A 10,956-nucleotide genomic window follows, 5' to 3' on the forward strand; every position below is an offset into this window, starting at 1 on the left:
CAATAATTAGAATCAAATGCTAAACGCGATTTGAGATTAAGTTCTAGGGATTTTAATCCGCTAGATTGTTACACAAGAGCAAGATAAAGATTTCTAGTGGATTGGATTTAACATTACAATCTAGAAATTTAATCTTGAAGTATGCAGATGAAAAGATGAAATATTTCTTCTTGTTTTTCTTTTCTGCTTTGTTCTTGACTTCTGTGTTCTGGATTATTGAGTTGCTGCTTCTCTGCTTCTTTTTAATCAACAGCCGAATAGAATTGAATTGGCATGACAATCCTATAGCTGGCAAGACTTTCGGTAGGACAATGGATTGAACTAGCAAGACAATCTGAATGAACTAGCATGACAATCAGAATGAACTAGCAAGACAATCCTTCTCCTAGTGTAACTTTCGGTGAGACTATTGAAAATGGCCTAGCATGACAATCGGTATGACAATCCTGATTGTCATGCTAGTTCATTTTCAATTGTCTTGCCGATTTAATGCAGATTTTAATCCAATTTAAATTCTGAAAATTCCTAAAATTAATTCAGAATTAATTAATCAATTAATTCAATTAATAAATAAATTATTCTTCGCAGATATAATTTATTTTCTTAATTAAATTAGATGACTTAATTAATTAATAGAGAATTAATTCTAGTCTTCAACAGCACCCATCCTTCTGCAGATCTTCTGAAAATCACTGAAAATTATGAATCAATTCCACCACTTCAATGTTGACACTCGATGTACTGTCTGGTTCATGAGTGACTAACTTCCGTGACGTTTCTTCATGTCTTGACTTTGACACTTTGATTTTCTTCAGATTAAATCCTTGTAATTAATGATACTCTGACGAGATCTCTGTCACTTGATTAAATCCATGATCTTGATTTATATCACTAAGGCATGATCAACTTCTTGAACTTCTTCCAGTGAATTAACTCCTCAAGTCTGTAAATGAACCTTGTTTCTGAATCCTTTGACAGATATTACTTTGCGAGATCTCTCTGACGGTCGATCCACTATTTACTTATTACATTCTTATTTGAATGATTTGAATCCTCGAATATACAAATAGGCCTATGACATATGACTTACAATCTCCCCCTATTTGTTTGTTAGACAATAACACACAAATACCTAAAGGATAACTCAACTAACAAATAAGAAAAAGATATAAACATACATGCAAAGTAAATAGCAGAAAAGTTCTGGATAAGATTTAACATTTTCCAGATTCCAAGTAGATGTTCCTCTAGACTGAACATATCTTCAAATAGTTCTATCTTCATTTGTACAACCACATTTCCTGTTGAGAAGCCCATATCTCTTGCTTCTCCCCCTATGAGAATCAACTGATTAAAGAAGATCACCTTCATTTTACCACCTCTCCCGTACAATAGGATCCGCAGATAAAAACCAATGGTACTCCCCTAACTGCTTCTTTCCTTACTAGGAAATCACCTTGTGTTTACCACCTCTCCCGTACAATAGGATCCGTAGTTACAAACAACAATGGTGTGGTGTAGTGTACATTTTTAGGATCTTTTTCTTCCTCCCTGCTATTTATCCCCCTTAGTTGAGGAATCCTCCAAACTATTACTTAAGCTTTTATCTCCCCCTTAAAGAAGGAATGTATGTCGTCGTCTGAAGGAGTACTCATATTTCACTTGGCTGGAAAAGAAATAACAAGAAGTTTCTCTTTCTTCCTCACTGTGAGTGTGTGATTCTGTTTTAGTGTACCTCACATGTGTTTCACTCTTCTCTCCACTCGTGTTTACACTCATTCTCACAAGTGTATCACTCCTCTCATAGCTCCATATTCCAGCTGTACCTGCAAGGAAAATCACGTTAGCCATCCTTAAGGAGGTCACAGGTGGTGCAATGGGAGTTCACAAATCCCCATCCTTGTTAAACTCGTCAGATGAATCTGAGTCATAATCTACAAGTTGCTAGTTTCCCTTTTAGGGTTCCAGATTTGAATTCTGGGAAGGTAAATAATGATCCAAAGAATTTAGCATAAAGATCAAAGTTCCCTTCTAATGCCTGTGAAGACATTTCCTTGTGACTCATCAGGTAATATCTGAATCATTGTCAACAAGTTGCCGATCTGCACCTATGTCAGATCCACTATCCGCAGATGCATCCAGGGGATTTAAGCCTGGGGAGGTAGACACTGACCACTGACATATGGCTTTTGGATCAGTATCCTCTCCTAACACCTGTAAAGGCAATTGGTCCATTAACGAACCTTAAACAATCGAATCTGACCTTAAAATGGTCGAAACTCTTGTTTCCGTCAACTCATCCTTTGTGTGTGTAACCTCTCCTTGTGCATCAAGAATTGTTTATGTTTGAGGTGGTGACACTACATAGGATAACTTGGCCGACAGGCAAATTTCAATAGACGCACCCTGTTGAGAGAATGAATCTAGTAACTGATTTTGTGCCTTTTCAACCATTACATCTTTTTGAGAAGATGTATGGGGGTTAGCAGTTGTCTCGGTTTGAATACTACTCATCTATGTAGGAGACAGAGCTACTGGGTTGACTACAGAACCTTCCTTATGTGGTGCACTAAGGCACTATCTCCCTCACGCTCATTCATATTACATTTAGAGGTAAGAGAGTGTTGGTTGGTTCTGTTTTTTGTGTTTGTCTTTACAGTCTGGGATAGACGTTGTGGGTTTTCAACCTCATGACTGTCAATGAAAGAAAGTCATTGGAGACTGAACCTGTATCACAGAACATATGGTAATAGAGAGAAAATGATTTACAATAGTGATTTCAAAATATTTTACATGAAATAAGAAATCACTAATGTAGAAAGAAGTTTGATTTTGTTTTTCAATATGAATGAGTTTTTGATAAAACATTGATCACTTAGGGTAAAGTCTAAGTAATTCTCATTCATGTCAAAAGCTTACAAATATCTGCAACATAATGTTAACAACATATCATTGACCGATACTTGTCAAGTTCTTTAGATACTAATTGTTATGTTGCATTATCAATATACCACTGCACATATAAAACAATATGATTGTGCTTAGTGATAAGATAGTTATTAATATGACGACTCTACTTATTCATATAAAACTGTAACTGCAGTTAGAGTGCCATACCATGTCCTTGACGATTGCTTGAGCAGTATACTAGTTCATACCAACCTGAAGTGAGATTGTGAAGAAGAGATTGCATAGTCCAATAGATCTGCAGCTGCAAAGTCCATGAACTGTGGTGCACTGACTTCCTCTTTTAACTCACCAATCAGGAGTACACTTGTACACATCTTACTAGAGTACAATTCCAAGTGTAATGTGCAGCAGGTGCCTGATATGTCATAATATTCTCAAGTCTCGTCACTGGTGCTATATGTTAGATACTGCTTCCTGATAATAACCTAGCACAATATACAAAATTACAATGATAACATTCCCAGCTTGCAAACAGCTATATCCCTCAGATAAACCTTTGCTGTTATCTCCAAAGGTAATCAGGGGGCCAGCTTTCTCAATCCTCATTTGATAGCAGGGCTCTATCTCCGGTCATATGTCTTGATGATCCACTGTCAAGAATCCACACTACCGGTTACACCTGTTTAATGCCCTGCACTTCAAATGGATTAGACCTTCTTCGGAACCCAAACTTGGTTGGGCCCGGCATACTTGTAGAATTGTCCTTTGTCAGGAAAAACAACATTTTTAATTTTAACGATCTCAACATCCTCAATGACTGAACATTTGACCTTGTAAACAGCCTTAACAAATTTTTGTTTAAGCTTAGGCACAAATGTCTCCTTTCTAGCCTTAGAAGGACTAGCAGTCTTACACCTATCATGTTTCTTGTTATTCACATGCTGACGAGGAGTAGTCTTATCATTAGACACATGCTTACCATTAAAATAAGCATACATCATATTAAAAGCACAAGACATACAATTAGAAATACCACATGCTTTATGAGAGTGATTAACAGCAGGCAATTTATGCATGGTAGACATGGCATTTTTGTTATCCAACTCATGTGTGTCTGAGTTAGTCTCAGTTGCTTTCACAACTTTGACTGGAACTTTCGACACACTTGACTTGGAAACAACCTTCTCATTAGCAAGATCTTCAGCACGTATTTCTTCTTGAATAACAGAAGAGGTCGCATCAAATGGTTCAGCAATTGATGCTTTATAGAGGGGTTCATCAACACCCTTAAGCACATGTGGTACTTCCCTCCCTTTAGCACATACATGAGGAGGGGAGTTTATGCCTAATTCTCCAATAGCAGCATTGTAATCATAATCTATTCCAGATGTTTGATTAACAGCTTGCTTACTGTAGAACTCTTTAGCCTTCGAACAAGAATTGAAGTAGGCTCTAACCTTAGTCTCAAGATTGGCGATCTTGTCTTTGAGAATAGTTTCGAGTTTTCTATAACAGTCAACTCTATTCTCTAGAAAAGATACCTGTTCTTTTAATTTGTCTTGATTAATGTGCACAAGTCTTAATTCATTGACCTCTTTCTCAAGGTCTGTGATCTATAAACTTAACAGTTCATTATCATGACGTGCACAATCTAAGTTACCTCTTAGATGATAAACCATTTCAGCATCAGAAAGTTTTACCTCTATTCTTGACGATGAAGCTTTTCCATCAATAGCCATAAGAGCAAGATTTCCTTCATCTTCATCTTCACTGTCAGTATCATCCCAGCTTCTTCCCTTTGCCAGATAAGCCCTTTCAGAGTTCTTTCTTACTTGCTTTGGCTTCCTACATTCTGTGGCAAAGTGTCCCAACTCATTGCAGTTATAGCATCTAATGGTGCTCCGATCAACCATCCTTGTTTTGTATCCACCACTGCTGGTGTTAGAGGATGAAGATCCACCTTTCTGGAATTTGTTGTAGTTGGACTTGTACTTAAGCTTGGGATTCCTCTTGAATCTGACATGGGAGAATCTCTTGACAATTTGGGCCATTGACTCGTCTTCCAATTGCTCCAGCTCTTCCAAGGAATAAAAATCATCACTTGATTGATTTGTAGTAGGAGGATCATATTCTGCTACTAACTCATTTTCCTCACCCTTGGAAAACTGTACCATTCTTTCTAACTGTTGAGATTGTTGTTGTTGTTGACCTTCAGCTAGAAGTGCAGTAGATGTGCTGACCATTCTATCATTCCCGTAGACTTCCTTCTGTTGAATCTGCTCCAACTCATAGGTTTTTAACACTCCATAGAGCCTGTCCAAAGAAATCTCACTCAGATCTCTAGCTTCTCTAATGGCAGTGATTCTATGTTCAAGATGAGCTGGCAGTGTTAAAAGGAACTTTTTGTTGACCTCCCTGATTGAATAATACTTTCCATTGATGTTCAGGTTGTTGATCAACGCATTGTACCTCTCAAACACTTCAGTAATTCCTTCTCCTGGATTTGATTTGAAATGTTCATATTCAGAGGTTAGGATTTCCAACTTGTTCTCCCTAACTTCCTCTGTGCCTTCATTAATTACCTCAATAGTTTCCCACATGTGTTTAGAATTTTTACAGTTCATCACATGTCTGTTCATCAAAGGATCAAGGGAATCAATTAATATTAATTGAAGGCTGGCATCCAAGGAGGTTTCTTCCTTCTCAGCAGGAGTAAAATCTTCGGGCTCTTTTGGATAGGTTCTAGCTTTAGTAGTCACCACACCATCTATTATTACCTCCGGTTCAATAACCATCGGAGTTTTTATACCCTTCTTTAACAAGTTTGAATATTTGGGATTTGCAACTTGTAAAAATAATAGCATCTTCTTCTTCCACATGATATAATTCTCTTTATCAAATTGTGGAATTTTAACGGTTCCAACTTTATGTGAAGTCATTATGAATTTTTGAATAAATAAAAATTCAAGGAGTTGAAAAATCACAAAAGTCTAGAATCTTGATTTGTTCGTTAATCAGAAGGCTCTGATACCAATTGTTAGGTCCCAATTTATTTGTAGAAGGGGGGGTTGAATAAAACAGTACCGAATTATCGAATTAAATGCGGAATAAAAAATGTGAAACAAAATTCAAGTTAAATAAGAATATTATTAAACTTGAAAGGTGTTACAACAACTGTATCGATTACAAGGAATTAATCTCAAATTAATTATCACAAATTTAGAATAAATTCGACATGAACTTTTTCTATTTTTGCAATAATTAGAATCAAATGCTAAACGCGATTTGAGATTAAGTTCTAGGGATTTTAATCCGCTAGATTGTTACACAAGAGCAAGATAAAGATTTCTAGTGGATTGGATTTAACATTACAATCTAGAAATTTAATCTTGAAGTATGCAGATGAAAAGATGAAATATTTCTTCTTGTTTTTCTTTTCTGCTTTGTTCTTGACTTCTGTGTTCTGGATTATTGAGTTGCTGCTTCTCTGCTTCTTTTTAATCAACAGCCGAATAGAATTGAATTGGCATGACAATCCTATAGCTGGCAAGACTTTCGGTAGGACAATGGATTGAACTAGCAAGACAATCTGAATGAACTAGCATGACAATCAGAATGAACTAGCAAGACAATCCTTCTCCTAGTGTAACTTTCGGTGAGACTATTGAAAATGGCCTAGCATGACAATCGGTATGACAATCCTGATTGTCATGCTAGTTCATTTTCAATTGTCTTGCTGATTTAATGCAGATTTTAATCCAATTTAAATTCTGAAAATTCCTAAAATTAATTCAGAATTAATTAATCAATTAATTCAATTAATAAATAAATTATTCTTCGCAGATATAATTTATTTTCTTAATTAAATTAGATGACTTAATTAATTAATAGAGAATTAATTCTAGTCTTCAACAGCACCCATCCTTCTGCAGATCTTCTGAAAATTATGAATCAATTCCACCACTTCAATATTGACACTCGATGTACTGTCTGGTTCATGAGTGACTAACTTCCGTGACGTTTCTTCATGTCTTGACTTTGACACTTTGATTTTCTTCAGATTAAATCCTTGTAATTAATGATACTCTGACGAGATCTCTGTCACTTGATTAAATCCACGATCTTGATTTATATCACTAAGGCATGATCAACTTCTTGAACTTCTTCCAGTGAATTAACTCCTTAAGTCTGTAGATGAACCTTGTTTCTGAATCCTTTGACAGATATTACTTTGCGAGATCTCTCTGACGGTCGATCCACTATTTACTTATTACATTCTTATTTGAGTTGAGTTGAATCCTCGAATATACAAATAGGCCTATGACATATGACTTACAGGATCACCGTGCCTTCACCCTCAATGGTAGAAGTTGCTGAATTCCCCATATAGAGCTTCTCACCAGCATCAGAAGCTTTGAGGCTAGAGAAAATCGCCTTGTCTGAGCAAACATGCCTAGTAGCACCAGTATCAATCCACCATTCACGTGGATTAGAACCGACCAGGTTCACTTCAGAGACCGTAGCACAGAGGTCTATATCACCCATATCCTTGGAGATATTCTCTACCATGTTTGCTTCTTTCTTCTTGTTGGGCTTCTTGGGCTTCTTGCAGTCAGAAGACCTATGACCAACTTTATCACAATTGTAGCACTTCCCCTGAAATTTCGACTTCGAAATCCCTCCTTTGGGTGCCAGCTTTGCCCCTTTACTAGAATTAGTCTTCTTGGGCTTGGAGCTTTGAGCATGCTCCACCATGTTTGCCTTCTCAGTGGCAACATTAACTTTCTTCTCGGACCCTCTGTTGTCTTCTTCAATATGAAGTCTAACGATAAGATCCTCCATAGACATCTCCTTTCGCTTGTGCTTAATGTAGTTCTTGAAATCTTTCCATCCAGGTGGAAGCTTTTCAATAACAGCAGCAACTTGGAAAGACTCACTTATGACCATTCCCTCAGCATGAATGTCATGAATGATCACCTGCAGTTCCTGCACCTGACTGACCACAGTCTTAGAGTCTGCCATCTTATAATCAAGAAAGCGGCCAACAATCCACTTCTTTGCCCCAGCGTCCTCGGTTTTATACTTATGGTCAAGTGACTCCCATAAGACCTTAGTTGTTGGCTTCGCGCTGTATACGTTATACAATGGGTCAGACAAACAATTTAACACATAGTTCTGACAGATGTAGTCGGAGTGCTTCCAAGCATCAGCAGCATACACAGTCTGCATGTTACTCTCAGCAGTGAGCAACGGTGTTTCTTCCTTAAGGAAGCGATCCATATGCAACGTGGTCAGATAAAAGTGCATCTTTTGTTGCCAACATTTGAAGTTCATTCCGTTGAACTTCTCAGGTTTTTCAGCATGTGCAGCAGGCACAGTTGACATAACAGGTGCAGCAGGCACCACAGGTGGAACAGATGGTACGTGCGTCTGTACTACAGGTGTATGCACACTAGTAGGCACCGCAGGTATGATCGGAGGAGTGGATCCTGCTGATATTTGTCCAAGAGGAACACTAAACTGTCCAATGACAGTGTGTCCCACAGGCACATGTCCCGAAGGCACATGTCCAACAGGCGTTTGACCCCCATCAGATCGTACGATCCGTGCGTTAGGGTTAATCGGCTGTTGGTGAACCCCATCAGATCCAGTGATCTGTGCGTTGGGATCAGCCGTCATGTTCATCGAATCGTTCATAGTTTGGTTCTCCATCGATCTGTTACTCAACAAAACAAGCAGATACAGATGTATCAGTCACAGATGTATATAAAATAAATAGCTTTAAGATTATGAATACAATCTGCGATTAATACATATAATCAAACAAATGTGTGCGTGAGTAAACGAAATCAAACGGAGGAAGAAAAGATATAAACAGAAGAGAGATCCTCGAGTCCAGTTGAAACTGTCTCCTTAAAGCTATTTCGTCTCTCACCGTATGTGCGAGTCGATAGCCTCCCAGGATAAAACGAGGTAGCGGCGGCGTTACGGATAACGAGCACCTTCAGCGAGCTTGAACGGGTACGAAACTATCACCGAGAGAGAGAGAGAGAGAGAGAGAGTTTTGTGTTTAAAGGCAAATATGTTTTTGGTGTGTCTAACCCTAACGCCTTAGAGGTGTTTATATAGGTGTAGATAGACTTGTGCGCTACTCTTTTCCATAATTAAATATCATTAATTATGGAATCGGTGTATTACTTGCAAGCTACTCTATTCCATAAATAATCTGAAACAGAATCAGATTAAATATATCAAGACATACATCATATCAATTAATCTGAAATACAATCAAATTAATTTATGCCATAATATTTGAGCCAAATTCTAATGGAAAATAATAATTTCCATTATTAAGAGAATATCATCATATCTCACACATCTTTTAGTCATAATGCTCAAACATATGACTTACCAATATGGGACTTATACCCATATTTTCCAACAATACCCACTCGAAGACTCATTGAAAGTAGCTTAACACGAAATAAGCTGACCAAAAGAGCTGCACGAAAATGACTGCACATACCTCTACATGTTCTGCATCAACATCATAAACGGTCTTACCCACAAGGCGCGTAATTTCATCATCTGGCCAAATGATCAGAACAGCTCCCGTGTAATCACTGCATAAGGCGTATAACCGAAACCTGTTAAAGAAAATATATAAGTCATGCATTTTCTTCACTTATTCCACCAGAAAGGGGCAATTTAAGTTATTAAGTCTGTATTGCACCCTGAACCTTATCTCCGGATAAGGCAAAATTCTTCCACAACAACTAAAAAATCCATCAACCTCGATCAAATTCTTCTCACATTTGAGGCAGAAAGGATTATACCAATTTTTCCTCTCATCAAACTTCTTGACAGTTACTAGGCACGCCACCCTTTTATGTGTGTAAGGGAATGTCTTTTACTGCAGAAGATTTAAAATTTGCGGACATAATATCAGGGCATGGATTTACCTTAATATAAGTTTCACCCAGCTTCAGTAATTCAGACACTTTTATAACTGGAACCTGGGAGATATGTCCTTCCTCATCAATATCCATGACATAGAAATTTGGTTGAAGTTGTCTACAAAGGATATAAAAAAGCAGCATCAAAATAATTTCTCCAAGCACATAGCATAAATAACGAACAATAGCTTATGTGGCGACAACTGTACCTCTGACTAAGGGACATCACAGCAGAATGACGGAGATTTAAATAAAATCTGGTGGATGGGAAGTTTGTAATATACAATTCATCTGCATAAGAGGCAGGTATTATGCAGCATGTAGCCAATAAATAAGCTTGCGTAAAACTGTAATAGCGATACTACCTTTCCATTCACTGACTTTGCCACTGGTAATCGCAATCACAACCGGTTTTTCCACAATTTCCTCATATGCATTCAGGAATAAATCACTAAACTCATTGAAGAATGTTGCATTTATAGTGATCCTCTAAATGCAGGCCAGAATCATACCCTCTAAATTACCCAATAAGGCACCAAAATGACAACTGATCCTTCAAATCAGGTAATGTACCTTCCATCAGATACGGTGAATGCCATATGCGATCTGTCCAATCCATCCTTCACGTAACATGCTCGCGGTTCAACATGCTCAATCACAGCCATAATATATGCAAACAGAAGACAAATTAAAAAGCAGGAATGAGATTAAGTGAATAAAAGGAGCAATTATAAGAAATATCAGATCACCTTACTCGTCAAAAAATGATTGTCCCCCTTCATCGCATCTAGATCAGCCAGACAAAAAAAATCAAAGCTATTCTCTGGGATTTCTAAATAGGGTAGCATATTTTTTCCATTCTAGTCTTAATTGTAAAATATACGTGCTTGTCATTTCTAGTGGCTCTGTTTGTTTGAACGTCATTATAATGCACGACCTCAAAATCATGTACAGTTATAAATGTAACGCCCTCAAATCTTGGGTCAGGAATCTGGGTCATCACGCAATCCTTCAACCATGTGTAACATGTATTAACTCAATAATCTAATAATTTTATATAACAGACCCCAACCTCACACATACACACACA

The sequence above is a fragment of the Apium graveolens genome, chromosome 2 (genome assembly GCF_009905375.1).
Source record: "Apium graveolens cultivar Ventura chromosome 2, ASM990537v1, whole genome shotgun sequence".
NCBI classification, from domain to species: domain Eukaryota; kingdom Viridiplantae; phylum Streptophyta; class Magnoliopsida; order Apiales; family Apiaceae; genus Apium; species Apium graveolens.